The sequence below is a fragment of the Bos indicus x Bos taurus genome, chromosome 12, assembly GCF_003369695.1.
Source record: "Bos indicus x Bos taurus breed Angus x Brahman F1 hybrid chromosome 12, Bos_hybrid_MaternalHap_v2.0, whole genome shotgun sequence".
NCBI lineage: Eukaryota > Metazoa > Chordata > Mammalia > Artiodactyla > Bovidae > Bos > Bos indicus x Bos taurus.
Window position 1 is genome coordinate 55,747,037 of NC_040087.1, and position 12,277 is coordinate 55,759,313.

The following is a 12,277-nucleotide window of genomic DNA, read 5'->3' on the forward strand; positions in this document are numbered from 1 at the left end:
CCCCAGTATTCTTGCCTGGAAAATCCCATGGACAGAGGAGCCTGGCGGGCTACAGTCCATGGGGTTGCAAAGAGACACAACTTCACTAAATGATTTAACTGTACTCATAGAGTCTCATAAGATTTCCCTGGTGGTTCAGAGGTAAAGAATCTGCCTACAATGCAGGAGATGCAGGAGACAAGGGTTTGATTACTGGGTTGGGAAGATCTCCTGGAGAAGGAAATGGCAACCCACTCTAGTATTCTTGCCTGGGAAATCCCATGGACAGATGAGCCTGACAGGCGGGCTGCAGAGTTAAACACAACTTAACACTACAACATAGAGTCTCATGGTGATTAATAATAACTCTCCTTTGAGTAAGAAAATAGATGGGAAATTTTAAATATAAAATCTTGTTTATTTTTTGTCAATTAAAGTAATTGGACTCTTTTTATTTTAATATTTAAAATTATGTAATCCAAAATAACAATTTAATAAATTGCATAAATCTACTTTAAAAAATCATGTTTAAAAATCAATTAACCAAATAAATTTCCAAGTAATGCTAAAGAATCCATAAAATTTATAGCTATCATTGCTTAGCTTGCCTATAGTATTTTTTAAATCAGTCTTTCTTGTCTCAGCCTACTCTATCATAAGTGCATTTGTAGTATTTCAATATGTTTACCCTACATTTCTACTTGTGAATTTTCTTTTTGCTCTATATAAAAAGTTTTAATTCTGAAAGCAATCAGCCTCCACTGTTTTCTGTTATACTTGCTTTTGATCAGCAGGCCTCTTAGCCAAGGCCTTGTAAGGACATTCAATCATTATAATGTTTATGGTACAGGAAAGTTTGCAAGCTTTCCCAATACTCCTCTCTGGTTTCAATGCTGTAATGTTATTTTAACTCCAATTTGTTTCTGATTTTGGTATCTGTGGCTCTGATGCCAAGTTATTTGCCCCAGAAGCTTCTCATTATGCTCAATTAGAAAATACATCTTCTTTAAAGTTTTGTCATACATTATCAACCTTAAGATTTTAAGGATAGTTTTAAAACACTTAGAAATATAACCATCATATGTTTTAAAACACTATCATAAGCTATACATTATTTTCATTAAGAATTAACCAATAAATATGAGTTATTAACTTCTGTGTCTTAGTAATACACACCATACCTGAATAAACTTGGTATTTAGTAATGCTTTTTCAAACAGAGATGAACTTAAAGAGCTACAATCATGCAGCATTCTTTATTCATGCATGAAGATCATTGTTCAGAATTCTCCTCTAGTAGACATTTTCTACTTTAAGATACTTAAATTTTTCTTTAAAGTTTATCCTTAAAATTATGATTAAGTGAAGCATATCATTTAATTTAAACTTTTTCAGAGTTTAAATGTGTTCATATTAGCTTTCATAATATATAGACTTGTCTGATATGGATATTTAGGAACAAATACATAAAATGATGTATATTGTTATTTCACTATGATATATTTCATTTATCTAGAGGTAGTAGGACAGGAATATTTCATCTTCATAAAGCAGCCTTGTAAAATCATCCATATTTATTATTTTGCATTTTTATTGCTCTATTTCCCTAAGGAGCTAAAGATGTTTTATTAATTTTTTCACTCTAATAATAAAACAACAACAACAAAAAAACCCTCTGAGGTAGGTAAATATGCAAAAAGCCATACCCAAGGGTGTTTTTCCTGTGTAAATTTAATCTGTGTTAAGAAAGACGAAAGCATTTAATCTCTTGAACATCCAAGACAGAAACACTGAATATATCATATATTGTCTTAAAAAAAAATCAATACCAAAGGGTATTTAGAGCTGGCATACACTAGCAATAATTAGACTTTTGTTTTTTGACTCTATGGATTTACCTGGAGTTGGAGTAAGAATGTAATGTTTAAATTTTACATGATGAACTTCTATAAATTCTATTCAACATTCTTTAAAATTGCAGTATATATCTTAAGAACACAGAAATACTGAACTTAAAAAAATCATGTGCAAAAACCAATTTTAATAATATAGGTATGCATAATTATTATTCATTATTTTATATCCTAGTGATATTTTATGACCTTACTTATGTAGACATTAAGGAAACAAAAATAATTTTTTCTGCCAGTCATTTTAATTTAAAAAGGTATAAAATAGATAAAAACTGAGACTGTGGGATAACTGTAATTTTTATATTTTACTATGGGGAAACAAGGAAATTCAAGACTCCAAAAACTATTCATAACTCTTTTTCTCATACCGATACTTACCATTCTTGAGTTAAGGAAAATGGAAAATGAAGAAAAAGTATAAAGATGTTTAGCAAGAGCATGTTTTCCTTTTATTAAGAGGAAAAACTAGAGATTAAATATGCAGCAGTCAAGCAGAGATTAACTAAACACAGTACAGTCACTTACTAGAATAGTATGTAAGCTATTACAGTAATAGCAATGAATTCAAAATTGATTATTAAGTGAAAAAAGAAAATTACAAAATTTTACTTATACTATTATCGAAGTAGCAGAGATTTCACTGATACAACTTGAAAGAAATCACTCTATTGCCCAACTGAAATAATTATAGGCAATCTTTTCCTTTAACTTTCACATCCATTTAGCTACCACTCCATATTAATCTGGGGCTTCCCTGGTAGCTTAGCTGGTAAAGAATCTGCCTGCAATATAAGAGACCCTGGTTCAATTCCTGGGTCAGAAAGATCCCCTGGAGAAGGGATATGCTACCCACTCCAGTATTCTTGCCTGGGGAATCCCCATGGACAGAGGAGCCTGACTGACTACAGTCCATGGAGTTGAATAGAGTCAGACATGATTGAGCAACTAAGCACAGCACACTATATTAATCTGCCTCTTTCATATTCTCTCCCCAATTCAATAAACTCCTTCAGAATAACTGCTTTTTTTTTTTTTTTCTGTTTTATGCATTTAAATTCTATGTATTGAAAGGAAGGCCCTCCATTCACTGATCCTTCCTACCTCTCCATACTAACAATTGTTCCCTCTCCAACAAAACATGGCATACACATCATATATATAAATAAATAGCTTAAAATTTCAGAAAAATACCATGCATTTCCATAATTTTGCAATACTAGATATATCTATCATTCTTTGAAATTCTGTTCTCTTCTGTTGAGTTGCTGATATTCATTTTTAGGACTCTTCTCAAGTGTTCACATTCTCTGGTAGCACCCCTTTTGCTTTTCATCACCCCAATCATTAACTGTCACATTTTAAGTTACAGTGACATGGTAGGCAGTTGATATAGTATCAGATTCTTCTTTATCTTTGTAAGTTCCATAATAGAAACAGTACTATATATAGCAAAACATCAACCCATTTTTGAGCATAAAGTTAGATAGGGACAAATAGAGATTGTTTTATGTCTTAGTAGAAGGCAATGGCACCCCACTCCAGTACTCTTGTCTGGAAAATCCCATGGATGGAGGAGCCTGGTAGGCTGCAGTCTATGGGCTCACTTAGAGTCGGACACGACTGAGCAACTTCCCTTTCACTTTTCACTTTCATCCACTGGAGAAGGAAATGGCACCCCACTCCAGTGTGGCCACTCCAGAAGTGGCCGCACAGCGCGGCACCCAGAGCCGGTTCGGCGCGTCGACTGCCCAGAGTCCGCGGCCGCGGCGCCCGGAGGAGCCAAGCAGCATGGCATATCACAGCTTCCTGGTGGAGTCCATCAGCTGTCACGCCTGGAACAAGGACCGCACCCAGATCGCCATCTGCCCCAACAACCACGAGGTGCACATCTATGAGAAGAGCGGGAACAAGTGGGTCCAGGAGCACGAACTCAAGGAGCACAACTGGCAGGTGACAGGCACTGACTGGGCCCCAGAGACTAACCGCATCGTGACTTGCGGCACAGACCGCAACGCCAACGTGTGGACGCTGAAGGGCCGCACGTGGAAGCCCACGCTTGTCATCCTGCGCATCAACCGCGCCGCTCGCTGTGTGCGCTGGGCCCCCAGTGAGAAAAAGTTCGCTGTGGGCAGTGGCTCCCCTGTCATCTCCATCTGCTATTTTGAGCAGGAAAATGACTGGTGGGTGTGCAAGCACATCAAGAAGCCCATCCGCTCCACCGTCCTCAGCCTGGACTGGCACCCCAACAACGTGCTCCTGGCCGCCGGCTCCTGTGACTTCAAATGCCGGATCTTCTCAGCCTACATCAGGAGGTGGAGGAGCGGCCAGCACCCACCCCGTGGGGCTCCAAGATGCCGTTCGGGGAGCTGATGTTCGAATCCAGCAGTAGCTGCGGCTGGGTGCACGGCGTCTGCTTCTCAGCCAACGGCAGTCGTGTGGCCTGGGTCAGCCATGACAGCACCCTGTGCCTGGTCGATGCTGACAAGAAGATGGCCGTCGAGACTCTGGCCTCTGAAACGCTGCTGCTGCTGCTGGACGTCACCTTCATCACGGAGAACAGTCTGGTGGCAGCGGGCCACGACTGCTTCCTGGTGCTCTTCACCTACGACAGCGCCACGGGGAAGCTGAGCTTCGGTGGGCGGCTGCCCAAGCAGAGATCTCAGCACGGCCTCACGTCCCGCGAGCGCTTCCAGAACCTCGACAAGAAGGCGAGCTCTGAGGGCAGCGCGGCGGCGGGCGCCGGCCTGGACTCGCTGCACAAGAACAGCATCAGCCAGACCTCGGTGCTGAGTGGAGGAAAGGCCAAGTGCTCGCAGTTTTGCACCACCAGCATGGACGGCGGCATGAGCATCTGGGACGTGAAGGGCCTGGAGTCTGCCCTGAAGGACCTCAAGATCGTATGACCTGCGAGCAGTGTGCTGCCCTTGGCCCAGGCTGAAGAAGCGGGTCGGGGAGGCTGAGGCCGCTTTGCTGAGTTTCTAGGGTACCGGGTGGGGTCCCCACCGGGGCTGTTCCCGCAGGAGGGGAGGGACGGGAGGCTGCTTCTTGGCTCTGGAAGGAACGATTGTTTTTTTCTTGAAGAAATGCTTTAATTGTAAAAACTGTTCTCAAAGCACTCGTGGTCATGAACTGCTTCAGAACATGAAGGTAATAAAAACGCAACTATAGACAAAAAAAAAAAAAAAAAGAGAGAGAGAGAGAGAATTCCAAAGATGGGGGAGCCTGGTAGGCTGCCCTCTATGGGGTCACACAGAGTCGGACATGACTGAAGCAACTTAGCAGCAGCAGCAGTGCTACATTACCAAGAAACTTTACAATGTCCTTATTCTGTTGTTTTTATAAAAGACAAAAATTGAAAAAAAAAAAAAACAATTAAAAATAGGCAAAGGACCTAAACTGACATTTTTCCAAAGAATGTACGTTTTCCAAAAAATGCACAAAAGCCCAACGTGTATGTGGAAAGATGTTCAACATCACCAGTCATTAGAAAAATGCAAACTAAAACCACAAAGAAATATCACCTCACGTCTGTTGGAATGGCTAGCATTAAAAAGATAAGAAACTACAAAAACCCAGTGAAGATATGGAGAAGGAGAACTCTTGTGTACTGCTAGTGCAACTGTCAATTGGTACAGACACTATAGATGAAAGTATGAAGGTTTCACAAAAAATTAAATATAAGACTAATATGTGATCCACCACTTCAGTATTCTTGCCTTGAGAACCCCATGAACAGTATCAAAAGGCAAAATGATAGGATACTGAAAGAGGAACTCCCCAGGTCATTATGTGCCCGATATGCTACTGGAGATCAATGGAGAAATAACTCCAGAAAGAATTAAGGGATGGAGCCAAAGCAAAAACAATACCCAGTAGTGGATGTGACTAGTGACAGAAGCAAGATCTGATGCTGTAAAGAGCAATATTGCATAGCAACCTGGAATGTTAGGTCCATGAATCAAGACAAATTGGAAGTGGTCAAACAGGAGATGGCAAGAGTGAATGTCGATATTCTAGGAATCAGTTAACTAAAATGGACTGGAATGGGTGAATTTAACTGAGATGACCATTATATCTACTACTATGGGCAGGAATCCCTTAGAAGAAATGGAGTAGCCATCATGGTCAACAGAAGAGTCCAAAATGCAGTACTTGGATGCAATCTCAAAAACGACAGAATGATCTCTGTTCCTTTCCAAGGCAAACCATTCAATATCACAGTAGTCCAAGTCTATGTCCCAACCAGTAATGCTGAAGAAGCTGAACTTGAACGGTTCTACGAAGAACTCCAAGACGTTTTAGAACTAACAGTCAAAATAGATGTCCCTTTCATTATAGGAGACTGGAATGCAAAAATAGGAAGTCAAGAAACACCTGGAGTAACAGGCAAATTTGGCCTTGGAATACAGAATGAAGCAGGGCAAAGACTAATAGAGTTTTGCTAAGAAAATGCACCGGTCATAACAAACACCCTCTTCCAACAACACAAGAGAAGACTCTATACATGGACATCACCAGATGGTCAACACCGAAATCAGATTGATTATATTCTTTGCAGCTAAAGATGGAGAAGCTCTATACAGTCAGCAAAAACAAGACCGGGAGCTGACTGGCTCAGATCATGAACTCCTTATGGCCAAATTCAGACTTAAATTGAAGAAAGTAGGGAAAACCACTAAACCATTCAGGTATGACCTAAATTAAATTCATTATGATTATACAGTGGAAGTGAGAAATAGATTTAAGGGACTAGATCTGATAGAGTGCCTGATGAACTATGGAATGAGTTTCATGACATTGTACAGGAGACAGGGATCAATACCATCCCCATGGAAAAGAAATGCAAAAAAGCAAAATGGCTGTCTGGGGAGGCCTTACAAATAGCTGTGAAAATAAGAGAAGCAAAAAGCAAAGGAGAAAAGGAGAGATATAAGCATCTGATTGCAGAGTTCCAAAGAATAGCAAGGAGAGATAAAAAAAGCCTTCCTCAGTGATCAATGCAAAGAAATAGAGGAAAACAACAGAATGGGAAAGACTAGAGATCTCTTCAAGAAAATTAGAGATATCAAGGGAACATTTCATGCAAAGATGGGCTTGATAAAGGATAGAAATGGTATGGACTTAACAGAAGCAGAAGATATTAAGAAGAGGTGCCAAGAATACACAGAAGAACTGTACAAAAAAGATCTTCACGACCCAGATAATCACGATGGTGTGATCACTGACCTAGAGCCAGACATCCTGGAATGTGAAGTCAAGTGGGCCTTAGAAAGCTTCACTATTTACAAAGCTAGTGGAGGTGATGGAATTCCAGTTGAGCTGTTTCAAATCCTGAAAGATGATGCTGTGAAAGTGCTGCACTCAATATGCTAGCAAATTTGGAAAACTCAGCAGTGGCCACAGGACTGGAAAAGGTCAGTTTTCATTCCAATCCCAAAGAAAGGCAATGCCAAAGAATGCTAAACTACTGCACAATTGCACTCATCTCACATGCTAGTAAAAGTAATGCTCAAAATCCTCCAAGTCAGGTTTAAACAATATGTGAACCGTGAAATTCCTGATGTTCAAGCTGGTTTAAGGAAAGGCAGAGGAACCAGAGATCAAATTGCCAATATCCCCTGGATCATGGAAAAAGCAAGAGAGTTCCAGAAAAACATCTATTTCTGCTTTATTGACTATGCCAAAGCCTTTGACTGTGTGGATCACAATAAACTGGAAAATTCTGAAAGAGATGGGAATATCAGACCACCTGATCTGCCTCTTGAGAAATTTGTATGCAGATCAGGAAGCAACAGTTAGAATTGGACATGGAACAGCAGACTGGTTCCAAATAGGAAAAGGAGTATGTCTACGCTGTATATTGTCACTCTATTTAACTTCTATGCAGAGTACATGAGAAATGCTGGGCTGGAAGAAGCACAAACTGGAATAAAGATTGCTTGGAGAAAAATCAATAACCTCAGATATGCAGATGACACCACCCTTATGGCTGAAAGTGAAGAGGAACTAAAAAGCCTCTTGATGAAAGTGAAAAAGAGCATAGTGAAAAGGTTGGCTTAAAGCTCAACATTCAGAAAACTAAGATCATGGCATCTGGTCCCATCACTTCATGGGAAATAGATGGGGAAACCATGGAAACAGTGTCAGACTTTATTTTTTTGGTCTCCAAAATCACTGCAGATGGTGATTGCAGCCATGAAATTAAAAGATGCTTACTCCTTGGAAGGAAAGTTATGACCAACCTAGATAGCATATTCAAAAGCAGAGACATTACTTTGCCAACAAAGGTCTGTCTAGTCAAGGCTATGGTTTTTCAAGTGGTCATGTATGGATGTGAGAGTTGGACTGTGAAGAAGGCTGAGTGCGGAAGAATTGATGCTTTTGAACTGTGGTGTTGGAGAATACTCTTGAGAGTCCCTTGGACTGCATGGAGATCCAACCAGTCCATTCAAAAGGAGATCAGTCTGGGTGTTTTTTGGAAGGACTGATGCTAAAGCTGAAACTCTAATACTTTGCCCACCTCATGCAAAGTGTTGACTCATTGGAGAAGACTCTGATGCTGGGAGGGATTGGGGGCAGAAGGTGAAGGGGACATCAGAGGATGAGATGGCTAGATGGCATCACCGACTCGATGGATATTAGTCTGAGTGAACTCTGGGTGTTGGTGATGCACAGGGAGGCCTGGCGTGCTGTAATTCATGGTGTCGCAAAGAGTCAGACATGACTGAACAACTGAACTGAAATGAACTGAATTCCATTTTTGGGAATACATAAAATTAAACAAACAAAAAAAATCTAACTAGAAAATATATCTGCACCCCATGTTCATCACAGACTTACTTATAAAAGCCAAGACAAGGAAACCATCTAAATGTCTGTTGATGATGAAGTTATTAAATTAAGATTGTCGCTGTTTAGTCACTAAGTCATGTCTGACGCTTTGTGGATATTTGAGATAAAGATTAAATATGAATATTATTCAGCCATAAAACATAAGGAATTCTTACCATTCATGACAACTGGATAAACTTTGAAGTCATAAACCTAAGTGAAATAAGTCAGACAGAGAAATACAGATACTGCAGGAGCTCACTCAAGTGTGGAATCAAAAAAAACAAACTCATAGAAAAAGAGATCAGCCTTGTGGTCACCAGAGGTACAGGGTGGAGGGAAGGGGAATCGGAAGGTGTTCAAAGCTACAAACTTCCAATTATAAAATAAAAAAGGACTTAGGATATGATTTATCACATGCTGACTACAGTTAACATTGTCCTATAATACACAGGAATGTTTTAAAGAGAGTAAATCCTAAGAGTTCTTATCACAAGGAGAGCTCTTTTTCTTTCCTTCTTTCCTTTTTTATTACATCTATATGACATGCTAAATGTTATCTGAACCTATTCTTTCAAATTACATGTAACTCCAACCATCAGGCTGTATGTATTTAACCTGCACAGTGAGGTACATCAATTATATATCTTAATAAAACTAAGAAAATAAATGTGAAACAATAAAATAATGATGACTCATGAGTAGAATATTTAATTAATCATAGTAATCAAAGCAGTCAGGACAGGGTGATATAAAGAGAATATATTTAAAAATCTCTATACTCTCAATGAATGATAGGAAATTTACATTTTTAAAGTATACTATTTGTAACTTTTTAAAGTATATTAAAAACAGGAAATAATTAGGTATGGATTAGAGTTCCCTGGTGGCTTAGATGGAAAAGAATCTACCTCCAAAGCAGGAAATCCAGGTTTAATCCCTGGATTGAGAAGATGCCTTGGAGAAGGAAATGGCTACCCACTCCAGTATTCCCGCCTAGAGAATTTCACAGACAGAGGAGCCTAGTGTGCTACAATCCATGGTGTACAAAGAGTCAGAAATGACTGAGTGACTTTCACTTTTCATACATACTAATCAAATATAATGTATGCTTACTATAAAACACTGATGAAAGAAATTTAAAAAGACTTAAATAAATGGAAAGATGTTCTGTGTTCATTGATTGAAAAACTCAATATAGTTAAGCTGTAAATCTTTCTGATACTCATCTACAGATTAAACACAATCATAATTAAATCCCAGAACGGATTTTGAATTGAATCTAGAAATTGTATGAAAAATTAAAGGATCAGGAATAAAAAAAATAATTTTAAAAATCTAAACAAAGTTGGATGACTCATACTACTTGATTTCAAGAGCTATGATAAAGCCATGTTAATCAGCAGACTATGCTTTGAAATAAGAATTAACAAATATATCAATGGTTCAGAGTAGAAACACAACCCATATATCTGATCAGTTAATTTTTGGCAAGGATGCTATTGCAGGCTGTTTGGACTACCATAACAGAATACCACAGATTGAGTGGCTCATAGAACAAAAATGTGTTTTCCTCACAGTTCTAGAGGCTGGAAGTCTAACATCAAGGTGTGAGCAGGGTAACTTTTGGGTGAAGGCTCTCCAGCTTGTAGATGGCTGCCTTGTTGTGTCTTCACATGACCTTCGCATGGTGCAAATGTGGAGAGAAAAAGGGCTCTGGCATCTCATTCTCTTCTTATAAGGATGTAGGTCCTATTGGATCACAGCCTCAGTCTTAAAATCTCATTTTGTTTCACAAACACTTTAAACAGACTATCTCCAATTATAGTCACACTGGGGATTAGGGCTTCAACATATGAATTCTGGGGAAACACAATTCAATCTATGATAGGTACCAAAAGTAAGAGTTGGACCATAAAGAAGGCTGGGCACCGAAGAATTGATGCTTTCGAACTGTGGTGCTGAGGAAGACATTGACTGCAAGGAGATCAAACCAGTCAATCCTAAAGGAAATCAACACTAAATATTCATTGGAAGGACTGATACTGAAGCTGAAGCTCCAATACTTTGGTCATCTGATGCAAAGAGTCGATTCGTTGGAAAAGTCCCTGATTCTGGGAAAAACTGAAGGTAGAAGGAGAAGAGAGAGGCAGAGGATGAGATGGTTAGACAGAATCCCTGACTCAAAGGATGTGAATCTGAGCAAACTGAGGGAGATAGTGAAGGACAGACAGGATGGGGAACCCCGGCATGCTGCAGTTCATGGGTTTGCAAAGAGTCAGACATGACTAACAACTAAACAATGAAACAACCACCAAATGGAGGCAGAATGGACTTTTGAAAACATGATATATGTGCAGTTGGGTATTGATATGAAAAAGGGAGAGTGAAACAGACTCACTGATTCATATTAGCCACAATTAAAAACAGAACAAAACAACAACAACAAAAAAAATAGCACAGTGTGGGTCCCAGACCTAAACTTAAAACAGAAATATGATAAAGCTTCCAGAAAATAGATAATAGGAAATCTTTGTTACTTTAGGTATGGTAAAGACTTTTTAGATATAACACTAATAACAGAACAGATAAAATAAAAAAATGATAGCTTTCATTCCACCAAATATAAAAAAGCAAATCACTGGAATAGAGAAGTTGAGGACAAATCACAGTAACTGCAATAATATCTTCAAATTTGGAAATATTTTATATCTCCTTCAAAATAAACATGAAATTTCCTATTTCTTTTATCACACTTCTTAGCTTATACTCCTTTAATATACAACCAGTAATATGTGATTATATTTCAATATATTTGAGAACTGGTTATATAAAATACAAATTGTTAGGTAGTACAGTAAATGGTCAAAATTAAGGTTCAGTAATATTTTTCTTTAATGATCTAGAGAGTAAATATTTTAGGCTTGGCTAAGCATAAATTACTGCTGCAACTAAATTCTGTCATTAGAACTCGAGAAAAGCCACAGGTAATAAGTAAATGCAGAGAAGGCAATGGCACCCCACTCCAGTACTCTTGCCTGGAAAATCCCATGTATGGAGGAGCCTGGTGGGCTGCCGTCTCTGGGGTCGCACAGAGTCGGACACAACTGAAGCGACTTAGCAGCAGCAGCAGCAATAAGTAAATGAATTAGATGTGGCCAAGTCCCAGTAGAACTTTATTTACAAAAATAATGGCCACTTTAGGCTCATAGTTTGGCAAAAGTGAATTAAAAAATTATCCTAGCACTTCTTGGTTACTAGTAGGCAGTATAAAATCAAGAAAATGACATAACTGTGAATATTGTAGTTTTTTCATAAACCATAAATATCCTCTGATTTTATTTGCTTATACATTTTTGAATGTTTTTGTTTGCTTTTGTTCTTCCATGTATTCTAGTGAAAGAATACTAAAGAATTAGAGTTTCACATTCTGGTTTTCCTATGAAATATTTATTAAATTTGATTTGAATAACTTAAATTTTCTAAGTCTCAGTTTCTTCTGCAAATGTAAAATGTGATAATAAAAGCATGAGGATTATATAATGCAAAAACCC

At 38.7% G+C, this 12,277-nt stretch overlaps 1 pseudogene across 1 annotated transcript; it reads left to right on the top strand.

Moving 5' to 3' along the window:
- Positions 1-3,608: 3,608 nt before the first annotated feature.
- LOC113902462 lies at positions 3,609-5,061 on the top strand (annotated as a pseudogene). The gene has a single exon (XR_003513831.1). The product of XR_003513831.1 is annotated as an actin-related protein 2/3 complex subunit 1B pseudogene (transcript).
- The last annotated feature ends 7,216 nt before the right edge of the window (positions 5,062-12,277 follow it).